Source organism: Macaca nemestrina, chromosome 19 (genome assembly GCF_043159975.1).
Source record: "Macaca nemestrina isolate mMacNem1 chromosome 19, mMacNem.hap1, whole genome shotgun sequence".
In the NCBI taxonomy this organism is placed as follows: domain Eukaryota; kingdom Metazoa; phylum Chordata; class Mammalia; order Primates; family Cercopithecidae; genus Macaca; species Macaca nemestrina.
Window position 1 is genome coordinate 3,595,303 of NC_092143.1, and position 18,617 is coordinate 3,613,919.

The 18,617-nt window shown below is 43.6% G+C and overlaps 1 long non-coding RNA gene across 1 annotated transcript in view; it reads left to right on the forward strand.

The window, feature by feature from the left end:
• Positions 1-10,648, forward strand: part of LOC105489302 (uncharacterized) — a 34,223-nt gene extending 23,575 nt beyond the window's left edge. Inside the window, exons 2-3 of the long non-coding RNA XR_011617336.1 lie at positions 5,696-5,842; positions 6,124-10,648. This is a non-coding gene — a long non-coding RNA (uncharacterized lncRNA). The remainder of the gene's footprint in view (positions 1-5,695; positions 5,843-6,123) is intronic.
• The last annotated feature ends 7,969 nt before the right edge of the window (positions 10,649-18,617 follow it).

The following is an 18,617-nucleotide window of genomic DNA, read 5'->3' on the forward strand; positions in this document are numbered from 1 at the left end:
CATTAGAAATTCTCAGGAATTATAATAATTATAATACATTATAATTATAATAGATATTTTTATTTATGTATATTTTATATATTTATATTTTTATATATTTATATATTATTTGTATATAATTATAATAAATATAATTATTATTATTATTATCATCATCATTTTTGAGACAGAGTCTCACTCTGTTGTCCAGGCTGGAGTGTAGTGGCGTGATCTTGGCTCACTGCAACCTCCGCCTCCTGAGCTCAAGTGATTCTCCTGCCTCAGCCTCCCGATTAGCTAGGATTACAGGTGCCCGCCACTACGCCCAGCTAAATTTTGTATTTTAGTAGAGACGGGGTTTCACCATGTTGGTCAGGTTAAGGTTGGTCTCGAACTCCCGACCTCAGGTAATCCACCCGCCTCCGCCTCCCAAAGTGCTGGAATTACAGGCGACAGTCACCGCACTCGGTCTCTCAGGAATTATTTCTGAGGAATTATTCTTAGAAATATTTCTACAAATATAATCTTAGCCTTATTCTTTCTCTTTTCTCTGAAATTCCAACACCCATGTGATAGGCCCTGTCATTGCATTCCCCAAGTTTCTTAACTTTTTTTTCATATTTTCTATCTCTTTTTCTCTCTATACTGCATTCTGGGTAATTTTATTAGATTTATTTTGTACTTCACCAATTTTATCTTCATCTACGTCTTCCGTTAAACCTCTCCATTTGCTTTGATAATTTAATTATTTTTTGTCTTTGTAATTTGGTTCTTTTTCAAATGTGCTTGGTCAATATTTTTCAATTTTTTAATTCTAAAATTAACAAACATACACAAAAAGTTGAAATAATAGTATAATGAACTGTTATTTATCAGTTGTTAATATTTTTGCTATATTTGTTTTATCTATTTTTCTATAGATTATTTTGCTAAAAGATTCAAAATAAGTTGCAGACATGACATTTGACTCCTAAGTACTTCAGTGGAAAAGAAGCTTCTAAGAATACTGGCATTTTTTTACAAATCCAGAATTCCGTCATTATGCCTAAGTACCAATCATCTCCTAACATCATTTAATACCTACTCCGCATTCACATTGGCTTGATTGTCCCTAAAATGTCTTATTTTTCCAAGGATTTAATAAGGGTTCATGTCTTACATTTTTGTTATGCCTCATTTTAATAGCTTTTATGAGATATAATTGACCTATGTGAAACTGCACATATTAAAGGGTAGAGTTTGATAGGTTTTGACATGTGTGTAGATGTGAAACTTTCATTACAACCAATGCGTGAACATATCCTGTCACTCCTAAACATCTTCTTGTTCTCCTTTGTACTCTTTCTACTCCCTGCTCCCCAATTCCCAGGCAATTACTGATCTTTTATCAGTCACTACAGATTAGATTTCATTTTCTAGCATTTTTAGTGAATGGAATTATACACTAAATCTTCTTTTCTGTTTGGCTTCTTTCGCTTTGAATAGTTATCTTCAGATTTATCCATGTTGTATGAATTAATACTCGTTCCTTTGAACTGCAGATAGGGTGAAATTCATACTTCAGTAAGACTGAGTTATCCAACCTATGAACACAGTATATCTCTCCATCTACTCAAGTTTCCTTTAATTTCTCCCAGTGATATTCTGCAATTTGCAATGTTCAGATATTGTCCATATTTTGCAAAATACATGACTAAATGTTTCATATTTTTGATATTATGTTAAAATATATTGTTTATGTAGTTTCAAATTTATCGTTGTTTTTTAAAGATTGGCTCTGTATCCTGTAAGCTTACTAAACTCGTTTATAAATTGTTGTAGCTTTTTTGTTGATTCCAAAAGGATTTTTCAGCTAAAGAAATGTGTTTTCTGGCCAGGTGTGGTGGCACATGCCTGTAATCCCAGTTACTTGGGAGGCTGAGCCAGGAGAATCGCTTGAACCCTTGGAAGCAGAGGTTGCAGTGAGCTGAGATCACGTGCCACTGCACTCCAGCCTGGGCAAAACAGTGAGACTCCAGGAAAGAAGGAAGGAAGGAAGGAAGGAAGGAAGGAAGGAAGGAAGGAAGGGAGGGAGGGAGGGAGGGAGGGAGGGAAAGAAAGAGAGAGAGAAAGAGAGGGAGGGAGGGAGGGAGGCAGGGAAGGAAGAAAGGAAGAAAGAAAGCTATTATCTAAGAGCTTTCCTGCTATTAGAGAGAAAAATTAGTCTTTGACCATTGATTATTATGCTAGCTATAGTGTTTTGTTTTTGTTTTTTTTTTTTATATAGAAGCCCTTTATCCTATTGAAGACATGCCCTTCCTTTCCTCCTAGTTTGTGAGTGTTTCATGCATGAATGCTGGATTGGATTTGCTAAAATTGTGTTAAGAAGTTTTGCATTTATATTCATGAGGGCTCTCAGCCTGCTCTTTTGTTGTTGTCTTTTTTTTTTTTTTTTTTTGAGCTGGAGTCTCGCTCTGTCACCCAGGCTGGAGTGCTGGGGCATGATCTCGGCTCACTGCAACCTCTGCCTCCCGGGTTCATGCCATTCTCCTGCCTCAGCCTCCTGAGTAGCTGGGACTACAGGTGCCCGCCACCACGCCCGGCTAGTTTTTTGTATTTTTAGTAGAGACGGGGTTTCACCGTGATAGCCAGGATGGTCTTGATCTCCTGACCTTGTGATCTGCCCGCCTCGGCCTCCCAAAGTGCTGGGATTACAGGCGTGAGCCACCGTTCCTGGCCTTGTTGTTGTCTTTCTTGGAACATGTTTTTTGGGTCTTTGTATCAGGGCAACACTGGTCTCTGAATTGGGAAGTATTTCTCTCTCTACTCTTTTGGAACAGTTTAGTATTGGCACAGTTTTCAAGTCATAGAAACAATGTTTCGGCTTTTGGATTTGTTGGTGGTTTGTTCTCAGCTGCCAAGGATGAAACACCAGCAGATAGGATACAAGCTATGCAAGGGTAATGAAGAAAGAAAAAGGTTTAGCATCCATCATTTGCTGCCAGACACTGTTACATGTTGTTGTTGTTGTTGTTGTTGTTTATTGAGACAGAGTCTCACTCTGTTGTCCAGGATGGAGTGCAGTGGCACAATCTCAGTTCACTGCAACCTCTGCCTCCCAGGCTCAAGTGATTCTCCTGCCTCAGCCTCCCAAGTAGCTGGGACTACAGATATGCACCACCACGCCTGGCTAATTTTCATGTTTTTAGTAGAGATGGAGTTTCACCATGTTGGCCAGGTTGGTCTTGAACTCCTGACCTGAAGCAATCTGCATGCCTCGGCCTCCCAAAGTGCTGGGATTACAGGTGTGAGCCACCGCGCCTGGCCTGTTACATGTTTAATCTCTTCTCATTGTCTCACAATTCCTTGAAGAGTGTAAGATGACTCTCATTTTACAAGTTTGTTAAGAGAGGTTAAATATTCGCCTAAAATAGCACAGTAAGTCTTGGAGTTGAGATGGAAAAGCAGACTCAAGGCCTCTAGAGGCCCTGCACTTTCTTACACCAGGTGAGCAGGGTGAAGAATATACCTAGTAGTTCAGGAAACTGTGATCTGTAGATTTAATTTGAGTTCACTCTAAAGTTGTTTAATTTCACAGATTCCAAATTGAACTAAATCCTGACACTGGCCTGAAGTTTGCTGAATCAAGTTGAGCCTAAAGCTGCCTCCTAACATATTTTAAGTTCAGCCTAAAGGTTTCTCTGTCCATCTTGTGAACTATGTAGCAAGTGGAGATGTAAACAGACCACAGCCTACACCTGTTTTGGCCAATCAAATGTAGCCAACTGTTTGAACCGTGTTTTGTTTTGTTTTTAGACAGAGTTTCGCTCTTGTTGCCCAAGCTGGAGTGCAGTGGAATGATCTCCGCTCACCCCAACCTCTGCCTCCCAGGTTCAAGCAACTCTGCTGCGTCAGCCTCCCAAGTAGCTGGGATTACAGGCACACGCCACCACGCCCAGCTGATTTTGTATTTTTAGTAGAGATAGGATTTCTCCATGTTGGTCAAGCTGGCCTTGAACTCGCAACCTCAGGTGATCCACTCACCTAGGGCTCCCAGAGATGTTCAGATCCACAGCCCAGTGCTTTTTTTCTGTATGATCTTTACCCACACCAGCTCTGATTCCAGTTTTTTGAGTTTATACCTGGATCCTGCACCACCCTTCTCCAGCCTCTGGTCCTTGACATCGTTTCTTTATTCATCTGCACCAAGGACTGAGGCAGAAGTAACAATCTGTTTGAACAATGTCTACATTCAGAACATACTAGAAGGTATAGCACACTTCTTACACAGATCAGCAATTCAGCGATGTTCTCTTTTCATTTTATTGCTTAGAGCTTCACGTTGGTGGGAAGCTTGTTTGGCCATAAAAAAAACTGCCGAGCACAGGTACGCCATGGGACCCTGCAGGTTCCTGGGGAGAGGCAACACATCTTCTTTGGAGAGGACAGTTAAATATGTCCCCTCTGACACAACTACACAGACCCTTTTCCAAGCTCTGCAGCCATCCTCCCCACCTAGTGAAATAAAATGTAGTAGACTTCTGTTGTTTAATTGCACTTAATACACCTTTTTTTTCTTTCAACCACTTTGAACAAACTTATATATTTTCAATAAATCTTTTGAGTTTCCATTTCTATAAAACATTCTGGGGCAGTGTACAGTACAAACTTCAGTGACACAAACTACCATTTGGAAGTATGATCTATGTGTGTATTTCCACTTAAATAAGTAAGAACACGTAGTTCCATGGAAATGTTACCCTGTAGCAATTTTCCAGGCCTCCTAGCCTTCAGCCCTGACTAATGGCTTCAGTTCATTCTTCCAGAAAATTAAAGAAGTTGTTGTCATTCTGAGGTGGATACAAAGTTAGATAATTTTTCTCCCGAAAAGATAAAACACATAAATATTCTTATATTTGGAGGCAGGAAAATCTCATCTGTTCAATTACTCCCAGAAATGAGAGGTTTAGTGCAAGCTGAGCCTCCCTACCAGCCAACTAACTTCACCTGCCCAGGGAGACAGGAAGACGCAGCATGGACTATTTCCTTTCCACACACCCACTCCCCCCGATCACTTTACTTTCATTAATTTATTTACTTTAGAGACAAGATCTCATTCTGTTGTCCAGGCTGCAGTGCAGTGAAGTGACCATAGCTCACTGCAGCCTTGAACTTTAGGGCTCAAGCGATCCTCCCACCTCAGCCTCCCAAGTGTCGGGATTACATGCATAAGCCACCGTACCAGCCACCCATGCTTACTTTAAATTGCTGGAAGCAATTGCAGTCAATGTCTTTGGGAGTGACGGCTGCTCTGTGAAGCTTAAAAATTCCAACATATTTTCTTCCATAGATTCCTGAAAGATGCTGAGAGCCTTTCACTTCACAGAAAAACACAAGTGTCAAGCCGTGTGACCCCAGGAAAAATCACGTGACCTGTCTAGGTCTCAAATTGTAAAATGAGAAAGTTGAACTAGCTGCTTTCTGAGCTCATCACAAAGTTTAATATTCTATGACTTTTCTAGGATTGAACAATAAAACATCAAGCACTTTTTTTTTTTTAGAAAATATGTTGAATGATGGTTATAAGTCAATGGCCCTGGAACCCATCCATTTCTAGGGTTCAGAGTGTTCCTGTCTGCTCGTTTGATCACAGCCGGGAGAGCGCACTTGGCTATAATAAAAATAAAAACGTACTAATGATTCACGAGTATACTTACAGCCATCTTTCTTTATGCAGATCACTGATAGCATGGAACTGCCCCTTTCTGGGGAGGTAGGGTACACAGAGGGCAGCCACCTCGAAAGAGAAGACAGCGCTCTCCAAGCCGCTTCAATCCTCAACACAGCCAGCCTATTGCCGGCCAGTCTTCATCTGGAGCCCAAGGTACATGGGAAAATAGGCGCTGTTCCTCCCCGACCATCCCAGCCTTCTCCTCCTGTCCCTGCTGACCTCAGTCCCACCAGCCAGCATGCATGCTGAGTGTTGCTCTCCCCCTACCATCCCAACCTTCTTCCCCATCACTCCCCACCTCAGCCCCTCCTACCAGCACGCATGCTGAGTGTGCTCTCCTCGCCCACCCCCAGACTGCTTGCCCCATCATCAAGACTCCCATGGCATCTTCAGATTCAAAACCTTCTCAGGGGCGTCCTCAATTCTCCTTAGAGACTCAGGTCTCAGGTCACACCTGCACCTGCCGTGGGCTTCATCACAGACGCGTCTGCCCACCGTGGAGCCCTCCGGACTTCCTGGCAGCCACTCATGCCGCTTTGCCCCAGGTTTCCATGCAGCTGTGCCATGCCTGGGTTCTGCACCTCACACCCTGGGTGTTTCTCTGAAGACGACTCTCTCAGCGTCCTCTCCTCAAGCTCCTGCGCTATCCTTCCCCTTCCCTGCGGGTGGGTGCTCCTCAAGCTTCCTGCCTGCCCAAGCCCCCCACTCCTCCTTTTGGGTGTGCTTCTGGGAGTGCATCTGTGGCTCCCCAAGTGCGCTTCCAGTCCTGAGCCCTCCGGTGCACCCCACACCTACATTTCCAAATACCCGGGGATCCGTGCAGCAAAGTCCTACCACCACACCACAGTCATCCTGTCACACCCAAACTCCCTGCTCCATCCAATCTGCCTCTCTTCTAGCGACCATCTTGCTTCCCTGGGTGGCACTCCTTGATTCCCTGGCGAATCTGTGTGATCAGTCAGCTGGCCTGGACCACTGTTGCGGGAAACTGAGGACTAGAGAGACTGATAGGGAGAACAGGAGGATTGTTTATTTAAGATACTCACCAGCTTAGTGGATTCATATCCAAAGAGCTGAGCATTGAACAAAGACTGAGCAGGGTTTTTATAAGCAAATTTACAGAAGCAAACAAAAGCAGTTAATCATATGGTAGGTCACATAATCTATAGCATAGCATAACTTAACTTGTGGCCTTGCATAGCTTGTAGCTTGTAACTGCATTGAAAGAAAAAGAAGAACTGGCTAAATACAGACATTTGTAAAACATAGTTATGCCTAAGAAGCCAGGGAAAGGAGTAGCAGTAAAGGAATTTGTCTTTTTCCCTTTTTTTTTTCCCTTCAACTTTGCCCTGGAAGAGGGTGGCGGTGGGGGTGGTGTCTGGAGCCCATTCCTTTGGCCTTGGTTTCTTAAACAGTATTATCCTATAATTGTCTTTGAAGTGAGCTTGCTAGGCAGAAGAAAACTTGTCCTTTTCTTTTTAACCCTTGCCTTGCCTGTTACTTTTCTTGGAGTGAATAAACGCATATTTATTTTTAAATTTCTGCCTCACCGTGACATCACTGGCATAGTTGCCAGGCTCGGCTCGCCACCTCTTCCTGTCTGGTCCTGCTGCTGCAGCCTGGTGTGACACCTGCATCCTCTTGACCCCTGGCTTTTGTCACCTAGCGAACCTCTGCTTCCAGGCTCTCCTCTCACAGTCCTTCTGCTCTCCTGCCATCGGAGTCCTAGCTCTCACCTTTAAGCCTGACCTTTTCTCTCCTAAGCTAAAATATTATGATGGTTTGCCAGTTCCTGCACTAAGGATTTAAACACAGAACATGCGATACTTAAGATGTGCAAAATAGTAGAAGTCTTGCTATGGACACCTGCATGCCCAGCAGCACCTCCACGACATGAGGCTGGAGCCCTGTGTCCTCACAGCTGCTGCAGTGCCTAACTCCAGGGCCCCCATCCAGTCCTGTTTGCTATGCCCAAGAGTTGTGCTGTGAAAGGAGGTCTGCCTATCACTCTCCCCTGTTTTCTTCCTCCTTCAGGGACGTGATCCAGAGACAGAGAGAGCTGGGAGTTTATCATTACCAGCCATTTCTTTATCCTTTGCTGCCTCTTATCTCTAAGCTACATATAGCACTGTTTTGCCTGCTTTATATAAGTGATATCATGTTGTACATATCTTTATGCATCATTTTTTACTTTCGATTTCTTTCTTTTCTTTCTTTCCTTTTCTCCTTTCTTTGTTTCTCTTTCTTTCTCCCTTTCTTTCTCTCTTTCTTCCTTCCTTCTTTTCTTTTTTTTTATTTTCTTTTTTGAGAGAGTCTCACTCTGTCGCCCAGGCTGGAGCGCAGTGGCACCATCTCGGCTCACTGTAATCTCTGCCTCCTGGATTCAAGCAATTCTTCTGACCTCAGGTGATCTGCCTGCCTTGCCCTCCCAAAGTGCTAGGATTACAGGCGTGAGACATCACGCCCAACCTCAATTTCTTTTTAATAGAGATAGGGTCTCACTCTGTTGCCCAGGCTGGAGTGCAGTGGTGCAGTCACCACTCACTGCAGCCTCCACCTCCCGGACTCATGGGATCCTCCCCCATCAGAGTCCTGAGTAGCCAGGACTACAGGTGTGTCCCGCCATGGCTGGCTAATTCACTTTCAATTTTGTTCATTTTCACTGCTATGTAGAATTCCATTGTATACTATATAATAATCTTCTCATCTATTCTCCTGTAGATGGAATTTTTGTAATTTCTAATTTTTAAAAAAATTATAAATAATATTACTTTAGTTCATGTCACTGAAACTTTGGCCTGGGCAACAGAGCAAGACCCTGTCTAAAAAAAAAAATCACTTTAAACATTCTTGTGCATGTCTCTGTGTATATAAACGTCCTGGAATGTAAGAGTGGACATTCTAGGGTTTTAAATCATTTTCAACATGATTGAAATAATTTACTTTCTTGCCAGCAGTGCCTGAAAATTCCTGCTGTGCATCTTCATCTTCATTTGGTGTGATTAGACTTCCCAATATTTACTAAACTCTGGGCTTTTCAGTTTTGGGAATTTCTAAGGAGATTAAACTTCTCTTCATTTTTCTTTCCTTCTCACTGATCTGCCTTCTTATTTTTCTCTATTTTAAAAATCAGGTGTATATATTTTAATCTAGCTATTATAATGATATATTCGAGATACTAGTATTCTATCAGATAAATGTGTTATAAATATCTTTGCCATTCTGTGGCTAATTGAGCTTATTTTGTCACTTAATAGATTCAAGTTTTGAGTGTAATGTAATTTTTTTTTTTTTATGGAGCCTGGCTCTGTGGCCCAGGTTGGAGTGGCAGTGGCACGATATTGGTTCACTGCAACCTCTGCCTCCCGGGTTCAAGCAATTCTCCTGCCAACGCGCCCGGCTAATTTTTTGTAATAGACAATTTTGTTTTTACAGTTTTACCTTTACAGAATATTTGAGCAGCTAATAAAGTTTTCATCCACACCCCCCCCACACACAACATTTCCCCTATTAATATTATCCTGCATTTGTGTGGTACCGTTATTTGTTACAATTTTTTTTTCGAGATGGATTTTTTGCTCTGTTGCCCAGGCTAGAGTGCAATGGTGCAATCTTGGCTCACTGCAACCTCCACCTCCTGGATTCAAGCGATTCCCCTGCCTCAGCCTCCTGAGCAGTTGGGATTACAGGTGCCTTCCAGCATGCCTGGCTACTTTTTGTATTTTTAGTAGAGATGAAGTTTCACCATGTTGGCCAGGCTGGCCTCAAACTCCTGACCTCGGGTGATCCGCCCTCCTTGGCCTCCCAAAGTGCTGGGATTACAGGCATGAGCGACTGCACCCGGCCAGTCTGTACTACTTTGTTATGACAACTCCGGGAAACTAATACAACACTCCAAAGAGAAACGTGCAAATGTGTAGCAGCAGATGTATACAAGAATGTGCTTGAACAGCACATGCTTGAACAGCAGCTCCGTTCTGAGGAGCAAAAACCTGGAGACATTTCAAATGTCCATTAATAGAAAAGTGGATCCATAAATATGATTTAATCAGAACATAAAAGCAGCCCAAATGGAGACAATTACAGCAACATGCAACAATATGGATGAATACGGGCAATAAATATTCAGCAAATAAAATGAATTTCAAAGATGACACACAGTATGAGGTTAACTTTTTTTTGCAAAGTTAAAAGTTATCAATTAGGCATTGTCTTTCTGGAATGTATACACATAACACATACTATACTACACCACCCTATACTACCTTACACAACACTACCCTACACTATTCTACACTACACTACACTACCTTAAACAACACTACCCTACACTATTCTACACTACACTACACTACCTTATACAACACTACCCTACACTGTCCTACACCACACTACCCTACACTATACTACTCTACCCTACCCTACTCTATACTACACTACACCACACTACCCTACCCTACTCTACTCTACACTGTACTATACCACACTACTCTACCCTACCCTACTCTACTCTACACTGTACTACACTACAATACCCTACCCTACCCTATGCTACCCTACACTACTCTACACTGCACTATGCTGCCCTACACTAAGCTACACTACAATACACTACAATAACCTACCCTACATTACCCTACATGACACTACTCTACACTACACTATACTACTCTATACTACACTGCACTATGCCACCCTACACTAAGCTACATTACAATACACTACAATAATCTACCCTACCCTACACTACCCTACACTACACTACCCTACACTACACTACGCTACACTACACTACCCTACACTACCCTACCCTACACTACCCTACACTACACTACCCTACACTACACTACGCTACACTACCCTACCCTACACTACCCTACCCTACACTACACTACGCTACACTACACTATGCTACCTTACACTACCCTACCCTACACTACCCTACACTACCCTACACTACACTACCCTACACTACGCTACACTACACTACGCTACACTACACTACGCTACACTACACTACCCTACACTACACTACGCTACACTACACTACCCTACACTACCCTACCCTACACTACACTATGCTACACTACCCTACACTACACTACCCTACACTACACTACGCTACACTACACTACGCTACACTACACTACCCTACACTACACTACGCTACACTACACTACCCTACACTACACTACGCTACACTACCCTACCCTACACTACCCTACCCTACACTACACTACGCTACACTACACTATGCTACCTTACACTACCCTACCCTACACTACCCTACACTACCCTACACTACACTACCCTACACTACGCTACACTACACTACGCTACACTACACTACGCTACACTACACTACCCTACACTACACTACGCTACACTACACTACCCTACACTACCCTACCCTACACTACACTATGCTACACTACCCTACACTACACTACGCTACACTACACTACGCTACACTACACTACCCTACACTACACTACGCTACACTACACTACCCTACACTACACTACGCTACACTACACTATGCTACCCTTACACTACCCTACCCTACACTACCCTACACTACACTACTCTACACTACGCTACACTACACTACCCTACACTACACTACGCTACACTACACTACCCTACACTACCCTACACTACACTACTCTACACTACCCTACACTACACTACGCTACACTACACTACGCTACACTACACTATGCTACCCTACACTACGCTACACTACACTACACTACTCTACACTACCCTACACTACACTACGCTACCCTACACTACACTACTCTACACTACGCTACACTACCCTACGCTACACTACTCTACACTACACTACACTACCCTACACTACCCTACACTACCCTACCCTACACTACCCTACACTACACTACGCTACACTACACTACCCTACACTACACTACTCCACGCCACACCACACAACACTACTATCAAAAGGAGCACAAGGGAAAGAACAATCCAGGATCTGGGCAGTCAGGAGGTGGCAGAGAGGCAGCACACAGCGTGGGGAAGACATGCAAGTAGACGCAGTTATTGCCAAGTTCTCGTTTTCACGTTAGGTAGTGGGTTCACAGGTGCTCGTTACGTTTTTACAAAGGAACATATCTGTAAAAAGGGCCACGCGTGGGCTAAGCATGATGATTTACTGTGAAGCAAGGGTAACGATGAACTCAAGCCGGTGCACATGACTCTGAAAGTAGGCTGCATAAAACTTAGAAACTAGGCCTCATAAAAAAAAGAACTTAAAAAAAATTAACACCAGGTGGCTCTGGATAGGGTCCCACCCTGCCTCGATAGGGTCCCACCCTGATAGGGTCCCACCCTGCCAATTCCAGGAAACAACCTCATGGGGTCCCACCCTGCCTCGAAGTTCCCGGAATCAACAACTCCAGGAAAAAAACCTCATAAGGTCCTGCTCTAACCAATTAGAACAAGACACCTTGCTCAGGCCATAGACAGACCCAATTACCACGCGCCTAAAGCTTTGTTTGAATTTCGCGCCCTAAGCTGTGTTTGAACTTGTGTTTGCCTATATAAACAGCCTGTAACAAGCAGTCGGGGTCCCAGGGCCAACTTAGAGCTTGGGACCCTAGCGCGCTAGTAATAAATAACTCTCTGCTGTGAATCTCGTGTCGGTGATCCTTCGCGGCGACCCCTGCCCAGGAGGGAATCGACAGTTCGGTTCCAACAACTCCAGTAAGAAAAACACACAAGTGAACATAACTTAGTTCTGTTGCTGTGGAGGAAGACAGAACAGAAGCAGAGAACAGCTCGCGGTTTCTGCCACACCCCTTTGATCTGCCATTTAGGTAATTTCCAATTCCCTGCTGTGGAAAGCGTGGTGATGACGTGACGTGCACAGATTTATACAGATGCACAGCATCTCCTGAGGGAAAAGAGTAGATGTGTGGATGTGAGATCCGTCAGGCCAAGGGTTTATCTACCAAGATGAGCGAGACTCACACTCCAGAAAGTGACACCCTTGCTTACACCCCGCGAAGAGCACAGAAGGTTGTCAGCTTCCCAAATTTTTACTCACACTAAGCATTACCATTCGGGATGAAAAAAAAAAAAATCCTTGCCATCTTGTGCAGCCAAAAAGGCATATTTTCACCATATTTTTACTTTGCATTTCTTTAGCAACTTTTAAGTTGGACATATTCAGTTAGTTCATTGGCCTTTTGAGCTTTTTCATTTGTGAACACTTGTTTGGATCCTTAACCCTTTTCTCTGGAGGTGGGGTGATGGGGTTGCCTTTTTCGTATTGATCTGTGAGAGTATTTTACATATCAATCATTAGGAACATTGCTAAAGCGATTAAACATTAACACTTTCAAATTACTTTATCATCTCTGATGATAAACTTGATAGAAAATTTCTGACCTTTGAAGGCCCTGAACTCTCTTCCTTTATTCACCACTGCCCTTGATATATGCCTGCGGCGTGCTGCATGTTTCCTAGAATCCTCCCGGGGTCCAAAGCCAAACATGGAGGCAGGAGGAGCCAACAGCAAAGGACTCTACTGAACAAATGTCCCCTCTCACTATCGCCCTGCTCCAATTCCCTCTTCCTCATTGCACAAAGAGCACTAAGCCTTTTGCAGGGATTAACAAGCCACACATTATACTTTAAGAATTATTTGACATTTCAATCGCTGTGAAGTGTGAAAGGGTTCTATTGTGTACAGATTCAAATTCATCATGAGCTCTCATAACGTCCTGGGTAGAAGCCTGCTTTTCATTTTCATCTATATATCACAGGCAATTTCCTCTTGGAGTTTGAAGACAATGTTTCAGTTATGCATCCAGAAAAGAACAGTTTGTGCATGGTAATCAAATCAATGAATCACTAATCCTCCTTAAACCAGACTTAGTGTCTCAAAAAGAGCCTTCAAAGGTTCCTTTCCCCACACATTATTTAACCAGGGTCTCCACTGGTTAATAATTAAAATGAGGCTGAATGCAGAGAGAATGGATGGGCAGATTGAGCGCAACAGAGAACAGGAAGAAAAAGGAAGTTTACAAGCACGAGACGAGGGAAAGCGTCTTACCCTCCTTGGAGGTTGACAGTCTGACCCCTTTTAAAAGAGAAAGCCATAAATTTTCATTCCCACTCACATTATTTTGTAACATCTACAAAAGGATGTGTATTTGAAACATTTGTTATTTTTCAGGTAGAACTAAGGTATGTTTATTCATAGAGAAGACATTTAGGTGACTGATGCAATGAAGAAGTGGCCTCATTCTTCAAGCGTGCTCTCTGTCAAAACCCGTGGCCAGGCTGCAAGCGAGGGGCCTAGTTCTCTGGGAATGGCTCTTTACGCTGCCCTGTGTCAAAACACACTCTCCGCCTTTCCCTTTCACCCTGTATTGACCAGTGCACTGGGCAAAAGAGTAAAGAATATGCTTGTCTCCAATCATGCTAATCTAGCCCCGAGGGAAGCAACTTCTCTCGAGAAAATCCCCGTGGAGCAGGTGGGACCCACGTGGTGCCGCAAGGTGACTGGAGACACGGGAAGGGGCTGGCCGTGCTGCCCACCGCGTCAGAACACCGTCCCTGAATTTAACACACAGCGTCACAGTCAGGCTAGGGGCCATTGATGCTGTTTGTTCTCCCGGGCACACAGCTGAAAGAATCAAGCCCAGAATGTGGCCCCAGATTCAAAACCGCATCAACCTCCGTTCATAGATGAATTGTTGTTGCTGACCTTTCAGATTGACTACAAACACCTCCAGGGGTGCGGGGCTCTCTGCCACCATCACTAATGTCGGATATGGCCGGTACCCAAGTTCTCCAGCGTCTTCCTGGCTCCAGATGTGACACACCTGGCAGATTGTGGAAATCGCACAGAGGTGCTCTTTGTGCGGTTTCCACAATCTTGGAAATGGAGACAAAGCCCTCACAAGACCCTACATCTGCTGGCACCTTCCTCTTGGACCTCCAGATCCCAGACTGTTAGAAATAAATTTGGGGCCAGGCATAGTGGCTCATGCCTGTAAGGCCAACATTTTGGGAGGCTGAGGTAGGAGCACTGCTGGAGGCCAAGAGTTCAAGGCCAGCCTGTGAAACACAGTGAGACTTCATTTTTACAATAAATTAAAAAAATAGCAGGGTGTAGTGGCTCGCACTCACCTGTACTCAGAAGGCTCAGGTGGGAGGGTCGCCTGAGCCCAGGAACTGGAGTTGCAATGAGCTTCAATTGCACTGCTGCGCTATAGCTTGGGCAACAGTGAAACTCTGTCTCTAGAAAAGACATAATAGTCAAAATTCCGCTTTTTATAAACTACCTTGTCTGGGGTGTTTTGTTACAGCAGCATTCACAGACAGAGACATGTAGCATCAATAAGTAAATGGAGATGATACCGTTAGAACAAAACAGAAAGGAATGCAAATATATAATAACACTTTGGTGCCCTTTGCGAATTCTTAACAACTACGAATATCAATTCTGTCTACTTTTCTTATAGCTAATGCTTGGACATGCAGATCAGAGCAGTAGGAGAGAAAAAGGCTTTTCTGTAGAGTCACATGTCAATAGCGTGCGTCCATGCGTCTCATTCTGTGGTGAGGACAGTGGATCCCTCCAGCTCAGCTCCTTGGCTCATTTGTCCCACCCCTCTAGCCAGCTTTCATTGGCTCATTTCTTCATCATCACAACTTGTCGAGTGCCTACTAGGTGCCAGCCTGGTTCCACATGCCGAGGGTAAAGTAGTGAGCAAACTGACATACCTCTGCCATCGAGGACCTTCTATTCCAGGACAGGGAGACAAAGCAAAGCAACTAGCCAACATGAATAAAAGGACAGGGATAAGCACCGTACAAAGTATGAAAATGCAATTACGTATGGCAGATGATTGTTCAGGGGAGACCTCTCTGAGGAGGAGACAGTGGAGCCAAGATTTAAGTGAAAAGGAGGCAACTATTGCAAAATCGGCGGCGGGGGGCAATTGGAAGACTTAATATTGTTACCATGCTAAGATCACCAGAGTAATACACACGTTCAATGAAATCTCTATCAATATCACTGTGACCTTTTCTGAAGAAATGGAAACGCTGATCCTAAAATGTATATGCAATTACAAGGAATCACAAACAGCCAAAAAAAGAACCTTGAAGAGAGTAAATTGGAGGACTCAGACTTACTGATTTCAAAACTTGCTATAAAGCTAAAGCAATCAAAATGTCATTGGAATAAGGACAGACGTAGATCAATGTTATAGAACCGAGAATCCAGAAATAAACCCATCATCTATGGTTAACTGACTTTCCCAAAGGGGGCCAAGACTATTCCACAGAGAAAGAATAGTGTCTTCAACAAACAGTGCTGGGATGATTAGAGACTCACATGCAAAATAATGAACTTGGAACCCTACCTCACGCCACGAACAACAATTCACTCAAAATGGGGCAATGGCCTAACCATGAGTGTACAAAACTCAGAGGAAAATATAGGGGTACATCTTCATGATCTTGGATTTCACATGGATTCTTAGATATGACACCAAAAGCAGGAACAAGAAAAGAAAAAATAGATAAATTAGATTTGATCAAAATGTAAAATTTTTGTACATCAAAGGACATTATCAAGAACATGAAGACAACATATAAAATGGGAGAAAATATATGCAAATCATGTATCTGATAAGGATCTAATGTCTATAATTTCTATAATATATAAAGAGCACTTTCAACTCAATAACAAGACAAAAAACTCAACTAAAAACTGGGCAAAGGACTTGAACAGCCAGTTCTTCAACAAAGACAGAGGATGGCCAGTAAGCATATGAAAAGATGACAAATATTTCCTTACTCACTAAGGAAATGTAAATCAAAACTATAGTGAGGTACCACTTCATACTCAGATGGCTGTATTTAAAAACACAGAAAATAAAGTCAGGATGTACAGAAATTGGCACCCTCTCTGGTGGAAATGCAAAATGGTGCAGCTACCATAGAATACAGTTTGGTATTTCCTCAAAATATAGACATAGAATTACCATATGACTCAGCAATTGTACTCCTAGGCATATATCTAAATACACTGAAAACAAGTACTTAAACAGAAACTTACATGCAAATGTTCACAGCAGCATTATTCACAATAACTGAAAGGTAAGAATTGGCCAAATGTCATTGACTGATGAATGAATAAACAAAATGTGAAATATCCCGACAATGGAGTATTATTCACCCCTGAAAAGGAATAAAGTTCGATATATCCAACAATGCAGATGAACCCTGAATATTCCATCCATTCCATATGAATGGAACCTGATATTCCATTCATATGGAATATCCAGGAGAGGTTAATCCACAGGGACAGAAGGCAGATTTGTGGTTGGCAGGGATTGGTGGGAGGGGAGAATGGGGCATGACTGCTTCATGGGCATGAGGTTTCTATTTGCAGTGATGAAAAGGTTCTACAACAAGGTTGTGGTGAAGGTTGTACAGTATTGTATATCTACTCAGTGCCACTGAATTGCACAGTTTAAGATGGCTAATTTTATGTTATGTGAATTTTACTTCAATAAAAACAAAATTGCGGGAATCTCAAAGGGTAGTAAAGGACGGTATGTTTGAGAATCATAATTCTCCATGGGGCAGGAGTATATTGCACCAAGCGAGGAAAGGAGAGAACCGTTCCTAGAGAGCCTTCGAAGTTAGGGATTGGTGTTACAGCTGTACACTGAGGAGTCGCTGTGAGTGTGAGCCAGGGAATCTCATGGCTTTGTGGCTGCTTAGGAAGCACCCACTCTGGCTGTTATGGTCCTGTGGTTTCAGGGGTCAGGCATGAAAGCCTAGAGACTAGCTGGCAGCCAGTGCAGCTCCCAAACCGGCAGCTGCTGAGACAAGAGTGGTGGCTGTGAGAACGAGTAGATGTAGGCAGATTTAGGTATTTAGGGGTGGAGGCCGGTAGAAGTTACAAGACTTGGTGATGGGTTGAATATAGGGGCAAAGGAAGGAGGCCAAGTTTAAAATCTGCACACTTCCTATTAAGCGTATTGAAGAAACCGAAGTGGAAACAGCCCCGTAAATGATAGAACCTGGCCTCAGACAGTGCTTTTACTCTTGAAAAAAGTTTGTGTTCTCTTTGACAGAAAATAATTTTAAAAGAACAACAGATCACAGCAAATTCCACAGATGATGAGCATATTAGAATTCTAGGATTTTCTCACGGAAAGAGACCGTGGAGATCGTTGGGTTCAGCTTCTTCACGCTGCGGATGAGGCCCCAGATCAGAACGCCCCGTGACTGCCCCAAGACAAGCAGCTGTTTAGGGGCTCAGACCCAGAGCCCATGACCAGGCTGAGTCCTATGTAGGTCCCTGAGTCTTCAGAGGCTGCAGCTCCACCCCACTGAAGACCCTCTCTCCTTCTGCCTCCTACCTTTTCAGCTTTAAGGATTTTTGGTTTTCACTTCCTCTAACTGCACAAAGCCTGTGACTCGCATCCCGTTTGAGACGACTCTGGACTGTGGAACTGTCCGGGTGCAAATTCTGGCTCCATCACTGCGTAGGGTGACTGCAAGCAAGTCACTTGGCCTCTCTGTTTCTCAGGGTCTCGCCTACTAAGCAGGGACTGGGACATTGTTTGTCCCGTGGAGTGGAGCCGAGAGTTTAATGAGTTCGCTTCCGCTCTCACCTTGTCTGACCACAGCAGGTCATCCCCAAGATCAAGCTTAAGTCCTTCACTTCCTCACCCACAGCCGAGAACTCCTGGATGCCATGACCGTGCCACGCCCCAGCCACCCAGCGGGCAGGCCTTCCCCAGCTTCACGCAGCTCTCCCTTCTCTCCTTCAGCCCCTGCCACTGCGAAGTATTTCCAGGCTCAGGCCACTGTGGGCACTGGGGGAGTCACATTTCTGACCTTCTGGCTTGAATATAGTCCTCCATAC